This window comes from Triturus cristatus, chromosome 11 (genome assembly GCF_964204655.1).
Source record: "Triturus cristatus chromosome 11, aTriCri1.1, whole genome shotgun sequence".
NCBI lineage: Eukaryota > Metazoa > Chordata > Amphibia > Caudata > Salamandridae > Triturus > Triturus cristatus.
In genome coordinates, this window is record NC_140594.1 from 178,410,190 (window position 1) to 178,424,840 (window position 14,651).

Below are 14,651 nucleotides of genomic sequence, written 5' to 3' on the forward strand. Positions count from 1 at the left end.
TCTGTGGAAGGACCCACCTGGTCCGAGAAAGACTGGCAAGCCGTCCGGACCCGGGGTTTTGCCCAAAGGGAGATCTTTTAGAGCGCCAGCAAGTTCCTCCAGGGTGATAGGTTCTTCCATTAATTGGGAATGGTACTCGCTAACGAGACGACTCCCTGGCATACAGGGACGAATAATAATTCCGGAACGCCTGAAGTTTAGCAGCCTCCGTAGTGGCCCAGGTGCCGTCATCCACTTTAATTTTGGCAATATGTGCCTTAGCTGCTCGTGTTAGAAGGCGGCGTGCCAGCACTGTGCCCACCTTGTCCCCCCCTCGTAAAACCGCTGTCGCAAAGAGCATGCTCAGCCTTGTTAGTTCTGTGTGCCCTGATCTGGCCTCGGAGTGAGGCTAAGTGCCTCTTGTGTATTGCCAAAGGACGTTCTTGGTCTAGTCTCTCCAGCGTCTTTATGTCGCGGGAGAGTTTGTCCTTGAACAGACAAGCCTCCCGCGCCCGAGCTATAGCTATAGATGTAAGGGTGCCACGAATCGTGGCTTTAAACGCGTCCCAGATCACTGGGAGAAGGGTCTCCGGGAGGTCATGGGCGTGGTCAGAAATTGAAATATCGGACATAGACGCTGATAGTGTGTCCTTAACTAGGGAGTGTGAGACGAAAAGGTGATCAATACGTGAATAGGAACGGTGGACATGGGAGTAGTAGGAGTAATCGCGTATGTCCGTCGAGTGGTATCGTCAGATATCTACAAGGCCTCGTGCAGTTAGTTGTTTCTTTAAGGCGGCTGACATGGCCCCCGTCCCATGAAAAGCGCCCTCACTACGATCTAGCTTCGCTTCCCATACCAAATTAAAGTCATCCCCCAAGACAAGACCGGGGTCGTCATGTGTTATGTGTTCCCGTAGCAGCCCGCGCAGGAATGAGCCCTGGGCCTGGTTTGGTGCGTAATTGTTGCATAACGTGAGGACACGGTGCCCAATCTTGACCGTCGCTTTGAGGAATCTACCATCTTTAATACAAACTGTTTTGGAGTCCCCCTGGTGGATACCTGCCTGACAAAGGATTGCTACTCCTGCTGACTTGGTAGAGGCAGAGGCCCAGAATTGAAGAGGGTAACGGGGTGGGTCATACGGGAAGTGTCCTCGCGTAAAAGGTGGGTTTCTTGCAGGAAGATGATGCCTGGGTTTTGCAGTAAGAGATAGCGCCATATTTGGCGACGTTTATTGGGGGCATTAAGCCCCTTCACATTAAGGGAGAGAAGCTTCAAACAAGGTACCGAGGTCATGGTAGCAGTGTATCAGGGGTGAACACTAGCGCAGACTGTGAGGTGGGAGAGGGAAACTGGGTGGCCTGTCTCCCCCTCCAGTTGTGTGGAAAGAAGTACAAAGGCCACAGCATTCGCTGCAAAGAGTTGTGGGAGCGCTGGACACCCCGCCCATTGGGAATTCCCAGAGTTGTCGGATCTGTCCCCCCACCAAGGGAAAGGGTAGGATAGCAAAGTGAGGAGGAGAAGGAAAGAGAGGTATAAAGGAGCATGAACATAACCACAGCCAACATGGCCAACGAGATCTATTCCAGTCCGGGCAGCAGCCAGGCACACAGCACAAGCCATCCCGGAGATGTCACTCTCCACGGAATAGAAGTGGGGGTAGGTCATACTGTGACTCAATCACCATCTGGGAGCGTGATTCGGTACCGCTGTCGGGACGTAACTCAGGCACAGAAGAGACACATCCACAGGGCGTCTCTGGAGGGGGAAACGCTGGTCTCAATTCCGCAGACGGCTGATTCTAAGGGACATAGACAAACCCCCTGAACCATTGTGGGGGTGCATTGAGTAGTTATTTAGGAGGTGACTGAGAGCCTGTAGCTGAATGGCCACCCTCCAAGGAGCGGATATGCTGTATGATGTCTTGCTTCTCTTGTGATGATGTGTAGACGCCGCGTGGCGAAGGGCGCCTGGGCGGATGTACAGTAGTCCACAGGGGTTGTATCGGTTCACAGGCCTTGGGGGCGGGCGCGAGGGACTCGATGGTGGGGTATCCAGGATCTGGAGCAATTGAGCAGCTTCGTGAAAGGACTGCAGCACCTGGCGCTTGGACTCCCACTGGAAGATATGTGCAAAAGGGTGACCCCATTGGTAACGGATCCCCAGTTCTCGTAGTTTATCCATAATAGGCCGGAAGTCTCTGCGGCGACGGAGCGTTACAGGCGCAAGATCTTGGAACAGCTGAATGGGGGTACCCCTACAGGAAAGATACGATTTGTCACGGGCTGCTTTGAGGATAGCTTCCTTCTCTGTAAAAAAGTGGACCCGTGTCAGAATGTTTGGTATGAAGCCTGGTCGTCCAGAAGGGCCCGACACTCTGTGTGCATGGTCTAAGGCTGGCGGTGAGGCATCCTCATCCCCCCTAATTTCATGAAGCGGCTCAGCCACAAAGGTCATAATGTCTGCACCTTCTGCTCCATTAGGGACCCCTCGCAAGCGCAGGTTGTTGCGGTGTCCCCTATTTTTCAAGTCCTCCTGTTTGACCTGTAATTCAATATGCTGCTCCTCTAAGGTGAGCAAGCGCTGCCATAGATGCTCTTGATCCTCCGATCGGGCGTCGAGTGTCTTTTCAAGATCGTCCACCCGCCCCCCAAGCTCCACGACATCTCTCCGGAGCTCCTTGATGCAGGACTGGACCTCTGCTCTAAGGGATCCAATTTCAGATTTGAGTTCGTGCATGAAAGCTGTCATGAAAGATTGTGTAACAGGCTCAGAGGACACCCCAGCCGCTGATGCCATGTCTGCTGCTGTGGCTGTGCCCGGCTTATTCGACAGGGCCGTAACTGGGTTATCTTTTGGGGACGCAGAGGGTTCTTTCCCCGTCCGCGAGCGAGTCATGACCCCAGGTAAAATGACCTCTTTGAGCAGGTGCCACACTGACAAGGAGCACTGTATATTCCAGCTGAAGAGAGTGAGTATAGCTACCCGGACAGGGTGCCAGTGCGGTGCAATCCAACGCAGGTTGTGTGATGTAGTAACGGCCCCCGAGTCTCCCCAAAGGTGCGAAGGGACTACTAGGGAGACGTGGCGTAGAGGCTGTTTGGGGTAGCAAGAGAGCACAGTTTGACCGATACCCCGTGACGCCCTCAGGATGCTGCCCTATTCCAGTGAGATATCAGCGATGGTGGATGGCAAGGAAATCTCCAAGGGCACTGTCAGGCGGCCATATGCATCACACGCACCGAAGCCTATCCAACGAGAACACTCCAATCGAGCAGAAAGGTGGAGCAGAGTCCCAAGCGTTATCACACTAAGCTGATAGTCCGATCACACCGTGGGGGCGACCTGACCGCTCGTAAGTGCCAGGACCTCAACTGTCTCGCGGTGGAGGGAGCTCCCCGAGAGACCGCAAATAGTGGTCAAACTCCGGAGTCTTTGAGTGGCCCCAAGCGGTCAGCGTCTCAAATCCAGCCCAGCCACGACCAACGGCACCCCCACACTCCTCCATGAGGGTTCCAGAGCCTTCAGCAGCGTCAGGTAGGGGAACAAGGGCTTGACCCTGCCCCGGGTCGTCCCGCCAGGGCAACTGAGGGAGCCGCCGGGCCGCCAGTGGCGGCGGAGACCAACAACATCGAGTCCCGTTCCCCAGCTGAGGCGCAGGCCAGGGGAGACAGAGGCCCAACTGCGCTCACCGCTATGCCCCCGGGAGAGGATCAGAGGCTTAGGAGGTTCAGCAGTGGCCCGGGGTCACGTGCGTGCCTGGGCCCACTCCGCTGTGTAGCAGGATGATGGCGGGTGATCAGCGATGGCAGGCGGGCTGATGCTTAGCAGTAAGGATCATCCACCAAGCCTCCCAGACACTGTGGAATATCAGGTGGGAGAACCCAGGGACTGCAGGATGCCGCCGCCCAGAAACAAACCGCGCCACTTCAGGGTCAGAGTCAAAGGTAATAGCAGCGGGATGAAGCGCCCCCTGGCCTTAACCCTAAGAGGGTTAAGGCCGGTGCTTAAGTTCTTCGACGCCCCTACCAGACAGCTTGTGGTCCAGGCAACCATCATCTCCCGTCTGGACTACGCCAGCTCTTTGCTGGCGGGGGCTAACCAGGCTGAGTTAACCCGTCTGCAGCGGGTGCAGAACGCCGCGGCGAGAGCCATTGTTGGACTTCCTAAGTTCTGCCCGGTGTCTCATGTCATCCGCTCCCTGCACTGGCTCCCGGTGAGGAAGCGTATTCTCTTCAAGGTCTTGTGTCTGACCTTCAAAATCCTTAGAGGCATAGGCTCTGAGATCCTGGCCAACTCCATTTCTTTCTATGTCCCTCCCCGCAATCTTCGATCTCAAGGTCAGGCCCTTGCTGTTGTCCCCAGATTTAGGCTCAGCAGGATGGGGGGCCGGTCCTTCAGGGTGAGAGCCGCGTCAATCTGGAACACCCTCCCAGTTGAAATTCGGCTGATAGAGGACTTGTTGTCGTTTCGTAGAGCCATAAAAACCTTCCTATTTTAGCTTCCCTGTTTTAGTACTTTTCTGTAGCATTATCTCCATGTTGTGTTATGACTGCTCCGTGTCTCTGCGCCGGGATGCTCCTTCGCTGGAGTCGCTGTGCGCATAATAAATTGTTATAACATAACATAACATAACAGTACTCCCCCAGCAGCAATTTCAGCACGCCCCAAGCCTGGTACCTTCGTAGTGCGGGTTGCCTCCCTGGCGTTGGTAGCCTCCAGAGCAGAGCCGGGATTCACTTCGGGCGCCTCAGGCCGAAGAGCACAAAATGGCGGTCGCTGTCTTCCCCGCCTCCGCAGCCCGACCTTCACTGCCGCCCAGCCGATCAGAGCAAAGCGGTAGGAGCGTCAGTATAGTCAGGCCACTTCACCGCTCCACAGCGCTCCGGTGTCCCCTCATCAGCTGCCCCCGGCCCGTGTAGGTGTGGGCTCGTCGTCACCGGAGTGCGCTGGGTCCAGGCACGTAAAATGGCGGGCGCGCTCTCTCGGATCGGGGCCTCCCCTCCATCGCAGCGTTCACCACTGCCTCTCGATCTCGGGGGTCCCCGGCCTCCAAACAGCTGCCTGGGCGTGTGCGCTTGTTGCTCACCACCAGGCAAGGTGTCTCCGGGACCGCTGTGCCACTTATAGATGCTGCTTTGACCGGCGGCCTGCCGGAGCTCCGATGGCGTGCATCTCACTCCATCTGCAGCGAGACCATGCCCCTGGCCTCCTGTTTTTGTTGGTTTTATGACTCTGGGTACTTTACCACTGCTGATCAGTGCTAAACTGCATATACCTTCTGTGTAAATTGTTAATATGGAATGTTGTTTCCATGATTGGCTTGTTTGACTTACTACTAAGTCCCTAGTGATGTGTGTGGCATGTCCTGATAGTGAAATCTTGCCAATTTCGTTTTTCACTATTGAAAGGCTATCTGTCCCATAGGGTAGAATGTGGAGTTTACTTATAACATCTTATAAGTATAACTGCCCATGGGAACAAGATAGGAAAGTGGAGTTTGGTATGCCTGAACTCGGAATATAAAGATGCACCTTTTAGTAAGGATGATTTTTATATGCTGGATTTGAAAATATCAAAGTGAATATTTTCTTGCTTAGCCATCCAGCGTGCCTCTGCTAGGTTTGTGTATTGACTGTTTGGCTTTGGAGTGACCGAGGCTGGGGATGAGCATTTTGTTCAGACAGCCACTTTGGGGGGGGTGAGGTGTGTCCTGCTTTTCCAGGGAGAGTCGGGCTGGGCTGAATAAACCGGGGCTGCATTCAGAGTAGGGGGAGGAGATTTCTTTCACACCTGAATGGGCCTAGACTGCCTTGGACAATGCTGTCTCCACCTCCTGCCAGGAAGTTGGGCCAGAGAGGACAGAACTGTTTTTTGCTGAGCACAGACACTCTGCCACTAGAGAACAAAGGATTTAAGTAATATAAAAAGTGGGCCCAGATCCCTGAACTTTAGATCACTTCTGGAATTCAAGAGGAACCTCTTCCAAGGAGAAGAGCTGGAAAAACTACTGAAGGAGAAGTACTGCCCCTTTGCTGTGTGCTGTCTGGGGTTGGCCTGCAGTGGCTGTTTCTGCCAAGGAGGAGATAAAAACTCTGTTGTATCTGTGACTCTTGCTTCCCTGAACTCCCTTGCTGGGAGTTCTGACCTGACAAGACGTGACTGTAGCTATTGGGCCTCTGGAGTTTGTTCCTGGTGTTGGGGGCTGGAAAAGAAACGCAACTTCAAGATGTGCGACGCATCTGCACCTGTTTCTGACGCATCGCCAAAGAAACAGACGCAGCGCCTGTTCGCGGCTGGAGAAATCGCTGCATGCCGAATCCCATGCACTGATCTCCGAAGTCCGAGATCTCCACACTGATTCCGATGCAGGCTCTGCAGTGCGGCTGCAAGAACAACACATCGTGGGACCAACGCAGAGTTGTTGCCGCCGCATTGAGAACCGACGCATCCCTGATGGTCACGCATCACACCTGGGCACCAAGTCTGCAAGAACGCTGGCGCCGCAGTAAGAAACCAACGCATCACCTCCCCGCACAGTAAGAAACCGACGCATCACCTCCCCTTCGGTAAGGAACCGATGTATCACAGCCCCTGTGTGGCAGTAAGGTACCGACTCATCACCTCCCCTAGAGTAAGAAACCGACGTATCACCTTCCCTGGGCGAAAGGAAGCGACACATCACCTTCCCTGCGGCAGTTTTTGTTTGTGACCATGACGCATCCAAGGTACTTTGTGTGGAAAGTGTCGCAACTATCATTTGCTACTGACAGAACTGTTTCTACCTTTTAAAACTCATTTTGATTTCTGTATTGTGGATTTTTGTCGTTTTGGTCTTGTTTGGTTAAGATAAAGATTACTGATTTTTCTAGACTGGTGTGGTGTCCATTTGTAGTGTTTTCACTGTATTACTGTATGTTTGCACAAATGCTTTAGACACTGCCTCTGAGATGATCCTGTCTGCTCGTGCCAAGCTACCAAGGGGGTGAGCAGGGTTTCTTTTAGAAGTGTATTCCCCTTACCCTGACTAGAAAGAAGTGTCCCTACTTGGACAAAGGTGAAAACCTTTGCCAACTAGAGACCTCCATTTCTAACACTGGTAATTACAAATGTTTGGACTAACAGCCTGTGGCTTGATTAGTGTAGCGAGCCACGGCATGACGGAGGTGTATATCATGTCTACCAGTGCCATGAGACCCTCACAGGCGAGTAGTGCGCTATATAAACCCCCTGATTGATTGATTGATACAGGTGTGTATGGCGAGACTTTTTCCATAGTGTTATGTTAGGGTGGTATATCGTCAATGTAGGCATTATGATAGGGTAGTTGCTGTACTAAGTGGCCACTGAGTTGTGTAATCAGATGGGACTTATGATGGAGTAAGTCTAAACCAAGGAATGTCATCATTGAGGCCTTGACTTGCACTTTGTAACCTAAACACTCAGCGTTGTTCCATCCTAAAGAGGTACTGGTTATATTAGTTATAGTTTGTGGGATTATGGGTTTGTCTATTACTGTTCATTTCAATTTCTAAGCATTGTGCACTTTGTCCAAGAAGTGTGTGGTTAATTGTATGGCTTGCATTCAACAACGGATAGTACTCTTGTGTTCCATGATCTACATTTTAATCTTTCTTTTGGTCATGCGAACATACTTCAATCCGCTTGGGCATGTATCAGGTAGATTAATCGATCTGAGCTGCACTTTGTATGCTGTCTTAGCTTCCAAGGTGTGCCTGTCCCCATGTCGACATGCGTAGATAGAGATGTCTGTGGACATAGACCACATGAACTACATGGAAAGTGACCTTTGACTGGAGAGAGGCTCGAGAGGGTGTCCTATTTATTCTTGTTTGCAGTCCGTGGTCTAGTATGTCCCAATTAATCACAGAGGTTTGTACTTCGTTTGAAAGCGAACATGGGTCTGGTTAGGATAAATGATCCTTTATTAAGATTTTCCAATTTTTGTTGACACGTTTTTGGATGAGATTTGATTTACTGCTGAAATGATTCACACATATCAGTCTGTCTGTGGGTTCTTTGGCTGGTTGATCCTCAAGCACAGCGTCATGGTTGTTGATCCTGGCTCTCTTGGCTGATCTCTGCATCAGGGCCTCTGGGTGTGGCGGTTAAGCAGTTGTTTTTGGAGTTCTGCTGCATGACTCCTGTATTTGATGATATCAGAGCAATTCCGCCGCAGTCTCACAAATTGCCCAAACGGTAAGTTATCTCTGAGAGACTTGGGGTGGAAGCTAGATTAGGTTAGTAATGCATTTTTGGCCATTGATTTTCTGTAAAGTTCTGTTTAGTGTGTGCCTGCTGACACATATATCGGTACAAAAAAGGGGGTGGTGATGGACGGAGCATCAGAACCAATCAAACACTCACACCCAGTCAACAGATCTGGGTTTGATCCATCACCATTCTTTAGCCCACTCTGCCACCCCAGTTCAGACATGGCCATATGCAAATCAGTCTGACCCTGTGCCTCATGGGAACAGTCCAGCCCGAACTGCCAAGCCATGCCTTCCCTAGACCGGAAACAAGCTTCCTAGGACCGGTTTCTGGCATTTCAGCCGTCTTCAGCCAGGCTTGCTTGAATCCAGTGGCAAAGTGAGCAAGGGACTCACGTCTGAGCATACCCTGCCAACTTATGGCGAACAAAGCGGTACAAAAAAGGGGGTGGTGATGGACGGAGCATCAGAACCAATCAAACACTCACACCCAGTCAACAGATCTGGGTTTGATCCATCACCATTCTTTAGCCCACTCTGCCACCCCAGTTCAGACATGGCCATATGCAAATCAGTCTGACCCTGTGCCTCATGGGAACAGTCCAGCCCGAACTGCCAAGCCATGCCTTCCCTAGACCGGAAACAAGCTTCCTAGGACCGGTTTCTGGCATTTCAGCCGTCTTCAGCCAGGCTTGCTTGAATCCAGTGGCAAAGTGAGCAAGGGACTCACGTCTGAGCATACCCTGCCAACTTATGGCGAACAAAGCGGTACAAAAAAGGGGGTGGTGATGGACGGAGCATCAGAACCAATCAAACACTCACACCCAGTCAACAGATCTGGGTTTGATCCATCACCATTCTTTAGCCCACTCTGCCACCCCAGTTCAGACATGGCCATATGCAAATCAGTCTGACCCTGTGCCTCATGGGAACAGTCCAGCCCGAACTGCCAAGCCATGCCTTCCCTAGACCGGAAACAAGCTTCCTAGGACCGGTTTCTGGCATTTCAGCCGTCTTCAGCCAGGCTTGCTTGAATCCAGTGGCAAAGTGAGCAAGGGACTCACGTCTGAGCATACCCTGCCAACTTATGGCGAACAAAGCGGTACAAAAAAGGGGGTGGTGATGGACGGAGCATCAGAACCAATCAAACACTCACACCCAGTCAACAGGTCCCTTGCTCATTGCACCATCAGGATTCAGGCAAGCCGGGCCGACGAAGGCTGTGATGCCAGAAACCGGTCCCCGGAAGCTTGTTTCCTTCCCAGTATAAGAATTGGCTTGGTAGTTTGGTTTGCCCTGTTCCCATCATGCACTGGGACAGGTACAGACTAAGTTGCATGTAGCCAGGTTCTGAGCTGGGATGGTGCAGTGAGCTAAAAAACGGTGATGGATTAAAACCATGATCTCTTGACTTGGTAAGAGTATTCTGCATCATTCAGAAACTCTGTCCATCACCACCCCCTTTTTCCCAAATCGTTTTTAACCACACTCAGTGTGGGAGGGTATGCTCAGACGTGAGTCCCTTGCTCATTGCACCATCAGGATTCAGGCAAGCCGGGCCGACGAAGGCTGTGATGCCAGAAACCGGTCCCCGGAAGCTTGTTTCCTTCCCAGTATAAGAATTGGCTTGGTAGTTTGGTTTGCCCTGTTCCCATCATGCACTGGGACAGGTACAGATTAAGTTGCATGTAGCCAGGTTCTGAGCTGGGATGGTGCAGTGAGCTAAAAAACGGTGATGGATTAAAACCATGATCTCTTGACTTGGTAAGAGTATTCTGCATCATTCAGAAACTCTGTCCATCACCACCCCCTTTTTCCCAAATCGTTTTTAACCACACTCAGTGTGGGAGGGTATGCTCAGACGTGAGTCCCTTGCTCATTGCACCATCAGGATTCAGGCAAGCCGGGCCGACGAAGGCTGTGATGCCAGAAACCGGTCCCCGGAAGCTTGTTTCCTTCCCAGTATAAGAATTGGCTTGGTAGTTTGGTTTGCCCTGTTCCCATCATGCACTGGGACAGGTACAGACTAAGTTGCATGTAGCCAGGTTCTGAGCTGGGATGGTGCAGTGAGCTAAAAAACGGTGATGGATTAAAACCATGATCTCTTGACTTGGTAAGAGTATTCTGCATCATTCAGAAACTCTGTCCATCACCACCCCCTTTTTCCCAAATCGTTTTTAACCACACTCAGTGTGGGAGGGTATGCTCAGACGTGAGTCCCTTGCTCATTGCACCATCAGGATTCAGGCAAGCCGGGCCGACGAAGGCTGTGATGCCAGAAACCGGTCCCCGGAAGCTTGTTTCCTTCCCAGTATAAGAATTGGCTTGGTAGTTTGGTTTGCCCTGTTCCCATCATGCACTGGGACAGGTACAGACTAAGTTGCATGTAGCCAGGTTCTGAGCTGGGATGGTGCAGTGAGCTAAAAAACGGTGATGGATTAAAACCATGATCTCTTGACTTGGTAAGAGTATTCTGCATCATTCAGAAACTCTGTCCATCACCACCCCCTTTTTCCCAAATCGACACATATATCATCACATCCAGAAATGGGTACCGTTCCTGACTGAATTCACATGTAAATCTCAGGAAGGCGTCGCATGAGTTAACCCACTGATGGAAAACCCTATTGTTTCAGCCGGGCCATGCCACCTCACTAAAATATCATCAATGTAACGCTTCCAGAGGAGGATGTTACTGAAGAAAAGGTTAACTGGGGATAAGACAGTTGCTGTCTCGACCGAGTGCATGTATAAATTTGCTAGGCTGGGAGCAAATGTACTACCCATCGAAGTTCCAGATATCTGTAAGTAAAGAGAGTCCTCGAACTGGAAGAAATTCTCTTTCATTGCAAGTTTGGCACACCACATAATGAAGTATACCAGGGTGATGCTGTCCAGCTCTTTGGATGTAAGTAAGACTTCAATAGTAGATACGGTTTGGTCCAGAAGGATGCAGGTATACAGAGACTACACATCAAAGGACACCAAAAACCCAGTTTGGATGTTGAATTCCATGTTTTCGAAGACATGTAAGACATCCCTCATGTCTTATAAATAGGTTGGCATAGCTTGAACCAGTGGACTTAAAAAGAAATCTACAAATTGAGACAGGTTCCAGAAGAGATCCTATCCCGGAAATGAGAGGGTGGCCCAAAGGTGGTCTCTGTGTTTCGTGGATTGTTGGCAATACATAGAAGTAGGGCATGGTCGGGTCCGTGTTCAATAGGAAATCAGCCTCCTTGGCCGTCACCAATCCATTATCTTTCGCCTCTTCAACTTGCGTGGTAATTGTACCATGAAGCCTCTTCGTGGGGTCCAGTTTAAGAGGTCGGTATGCACTTGTCACTGATAGTTGTTTTAGACATTCATCCTTGTAGGAGGTGGTCTCCAAGATAACGATCCTTCACCATTTCAAGGGCTTGTTGTTCCTCCTTGGATACATTTTGGAAAGTTGATCGGTTATTCTTCAATCCAGAATTAATATCCTTCAACGCTGCCAGAATTAATATCCTTCAACGCTGCCTTCTTGAAGATCAACACTTCTCAGGAGGTATCGAGTGTGGCAGCCGCATGAAGGTAGAGCTCCTGCAAAGATTAGTGTTGGTCCTGTGTTCTGTTGCAGCATGCATAATCATCCTTCTTAGCAAAGAAAAAGAACCGTAAACGTAACGCAGTGTTCTCTGATGCCCTTTTACCCTCTTAATGATGTGAAGTATACTTTTGATGTGCCGTCTTGCCTTAATGGATTAACCCTCTTAAACACCAGTCTTAACTTACATTCTTTATACAAGCTACATGCTATGCGTATTCCCTCTTCAGGTTTTCTGGTCTCCAGTTTTATTTACTACTCTGCCCGGCTGTCAGTCCGGCACAAAACACTCTGGTCACCAAGGGTCTCTACTCCACGTTGCTCCCCTCGCCCTCGTGTCCTAGCGACAAGTTGTCCCCACCCGATCAGTGACAAACTCACCTCAGATGAAAGTTTCAACTAAACCCCGCCCACCCCAAGCAGCTGGGCGGCACCTGTTGACTTCGAGAGGGCAGACCGGACAAAAGCACGTGCGGGCTTTATAACCAATCAGAAATTCCAGATTCCGCATGGCTCAATAGGATTGGCTAGGGTGCCTCCAATGCTGCAATCATATGTCACCTTACACATTAGCAGTACCTCCCACTCCCATACGACTTCTAGAATATGCTCGGTTGCGGGATTGGTTGGTATGCGACCGGAACTTCTAAAATTATGGACAAATGGCATCAGTGAAAAGATCGGCAACGGACGACGAACATGAGGCTGAGCCCACGGACGCTCCTCGTAAGTAGCTGACAGGTGCTCACCTTGGGCTCGGGTGCTGGAAAAGGCAAGTGCAGTGGTTGCAGGGAGAGGAGTCTTGGTGCTAGAAAACAGGGGTGTCAGGGGCCACGGGGCGACCAGACAAGGATGGAAGAGTGAATCGATGCAGGGGATGCTGGGTGCCAGAGCAATTATTTCAATAACTTTGTGAAGGCTGCAGCAGTGTCGGCACGTCAGGGTGTGACAGCGACGGTGACAGAGTGGGAGTGGTCTTATAGTGCATGACAGCAGCAGTGAGACAGAGTTCTGAGGTGCTACAGACTGTGCCTGGTGATCTGTGGTCAGTAGAACGGTGGCAGCAGGGTACTGATCTGCATGTGAGCTCCTGTGGCAGAGAGAAATTGTGCATCCTGGCTGTGGTGGTAGGGTGCAGAAGGGCTGTCTGTGGTGGTAGGGTGCAGAAGGGCTGTGGTAGCAGGGTGTTGAGGTGCAGTGAGGCTGTGGTGGCAGAGTGCTGGGGTTATAGTTTCAGTGTTAGGGACAGGAGAGAAACCAGCATGATGCCGGTAGGCTGCGGACGGAGAGTAGCGGTGGTAGCCTGCCCTGGTGTCCAGCGGTACAGCAGGATATGGTAACAGCATTGTACTGAAATGCAGAGGTTGTTCTCCCTCCTCATTCTCGCCTACTAAGCTACCACAACCTCTGCCATCGTGCAGGGGAGCGGAGCTGGGGCGCGAGAGGCTAAGGCTGCTGGGGAGCATGGGTAGCGTATTGTGCTGAGGCGCAGGGAGCCGAAAGGCACGGGGAGCAAGGGATAGGCTAAGGATGAAGAAGAGGAGTGGAGGCAGGATGCAGGGGAGCCGTCATGACAAGGGAGCCCTGCTGGCATGCTTTGCTGATACAGGGGAGCTGTGACTGTGGTGTGACATGCAGGGAGACCGAAAGTACAGGAGAGCTGCTCTGGTATGGTGCGATGGTACAAAAAGCTACGGGATGCAAGGACGCAGTGCAGGCTTGATGAAGTACAGTGTGACTAGGGTTCCGTGATCCTTCTCGGTTATAAGGATAGAGTTCAGCCGTTGTGACAGGAGTGCGGTACTTGGAAGTGCGCTGCTGATGCAGGGGAGATGTCGTGGCAGACAGCAGATGTTGGTTGCAGTGTGCAGGGGGCGCAGGTGTAGGGCAGCTGTGCTGACAGGGTGTTGAGGTGAGGGAGCCTGCGGATGCAGTGGTGGCAGGAGGCCAGGGAACTGCGGTGGCAGGGGAACAGTGCTGGCAGTGTGCTGCGGATGCAGGGGGCAGTAGCTCATGTGCATGGGTGGGAGGGGGTATTGCTGGCTGCCCAGTTAATGGTAGCATGAACTAGGAGTGCCTCTGTAGGACATCTTGCTCTCCAAGGAGCTGTGAATGGCCTAGGATATGACCGCGGACAGAAATCCCGCCCGATCGTGAAAGTTTGCACAGCCCCCCCCCCCCCCCCTATCCCCCACATGCAAAGGTGAGCTAAAATATGCCTGTTAGTTTTTTATGCCGTCTCCCAACACTCCCGTGTCCCTGGATGTTGAAGTAGTTGTTTGATTTGGGATCCTGATGCCCTTTCTGGCACAGGTGGTGTTTCTGCGTAACCCCTGGATTCCGTACATATTAACCCTTTCAAGGTTTCACTGGCGTTTCCGCCCACGGCTTGTAAAGCGGACGCCGCGCGAATTTAGCAGCACGGGCTGCAGGATATTCTTGCTGCGTAGGGAGTGCAGCTGACACCCTGGCCGAGCAGCAGGGGGCTTCACGGTTCAGCAGACCTAGTGTCACGCACGTCCGGAGTGCACGGTGACCCATGCGCTACACACCAAGGCAGTCTCGGAGAACTGCTGTGACAGAAGCAGGAATGCACTACAAAAGCTTGTATGACTAGGGTAGGGCAGCGCTAGAGCTCGTGTTGCTGGAGCCGGGCTGCACCAGAGCGCGACAGGACTAGAGCAACGCACTGCTGCTCTGTAGCAGATACGGGAATGCGCCAGAGCCCGTGTGGCGGGAGCAGGGCTGCACCACAGCGCCTGCCACAAAAGCACGGCTGCTCCCGTGCTTCTGAGACAGGACAGCACTGCACCAGAGCTCGTGGAGCAAAGGCAGAGCTGCAGTA

At 51.8% G+C, this 14,651-nt stretch overlaps 1 protein-coding gene across 1 annotated transcript in view; it reads left to right on the forward strand.

Annotated features, from left to right (window-relative positions):
• The first annotated feature begins 12,443 nt into the window (after positions 1 to 12,443).
• SH2B3 (SH2B adaptor protein 3) overlaps positions 12,444 to 14,651 on the forward strand; it is a 503,879-nt gene continuing 501,671 nt past the window's right edge. Inside the window, exon 1 of the mRNA XM_085636309.1 lies at positions 12,444 to 12,532. The gene's annotated coding sequence lies outside the window, so the exon portion shown is untranslated. The remainder of the gene's footprint in view (positions 12,533 to 14,651) is intronic.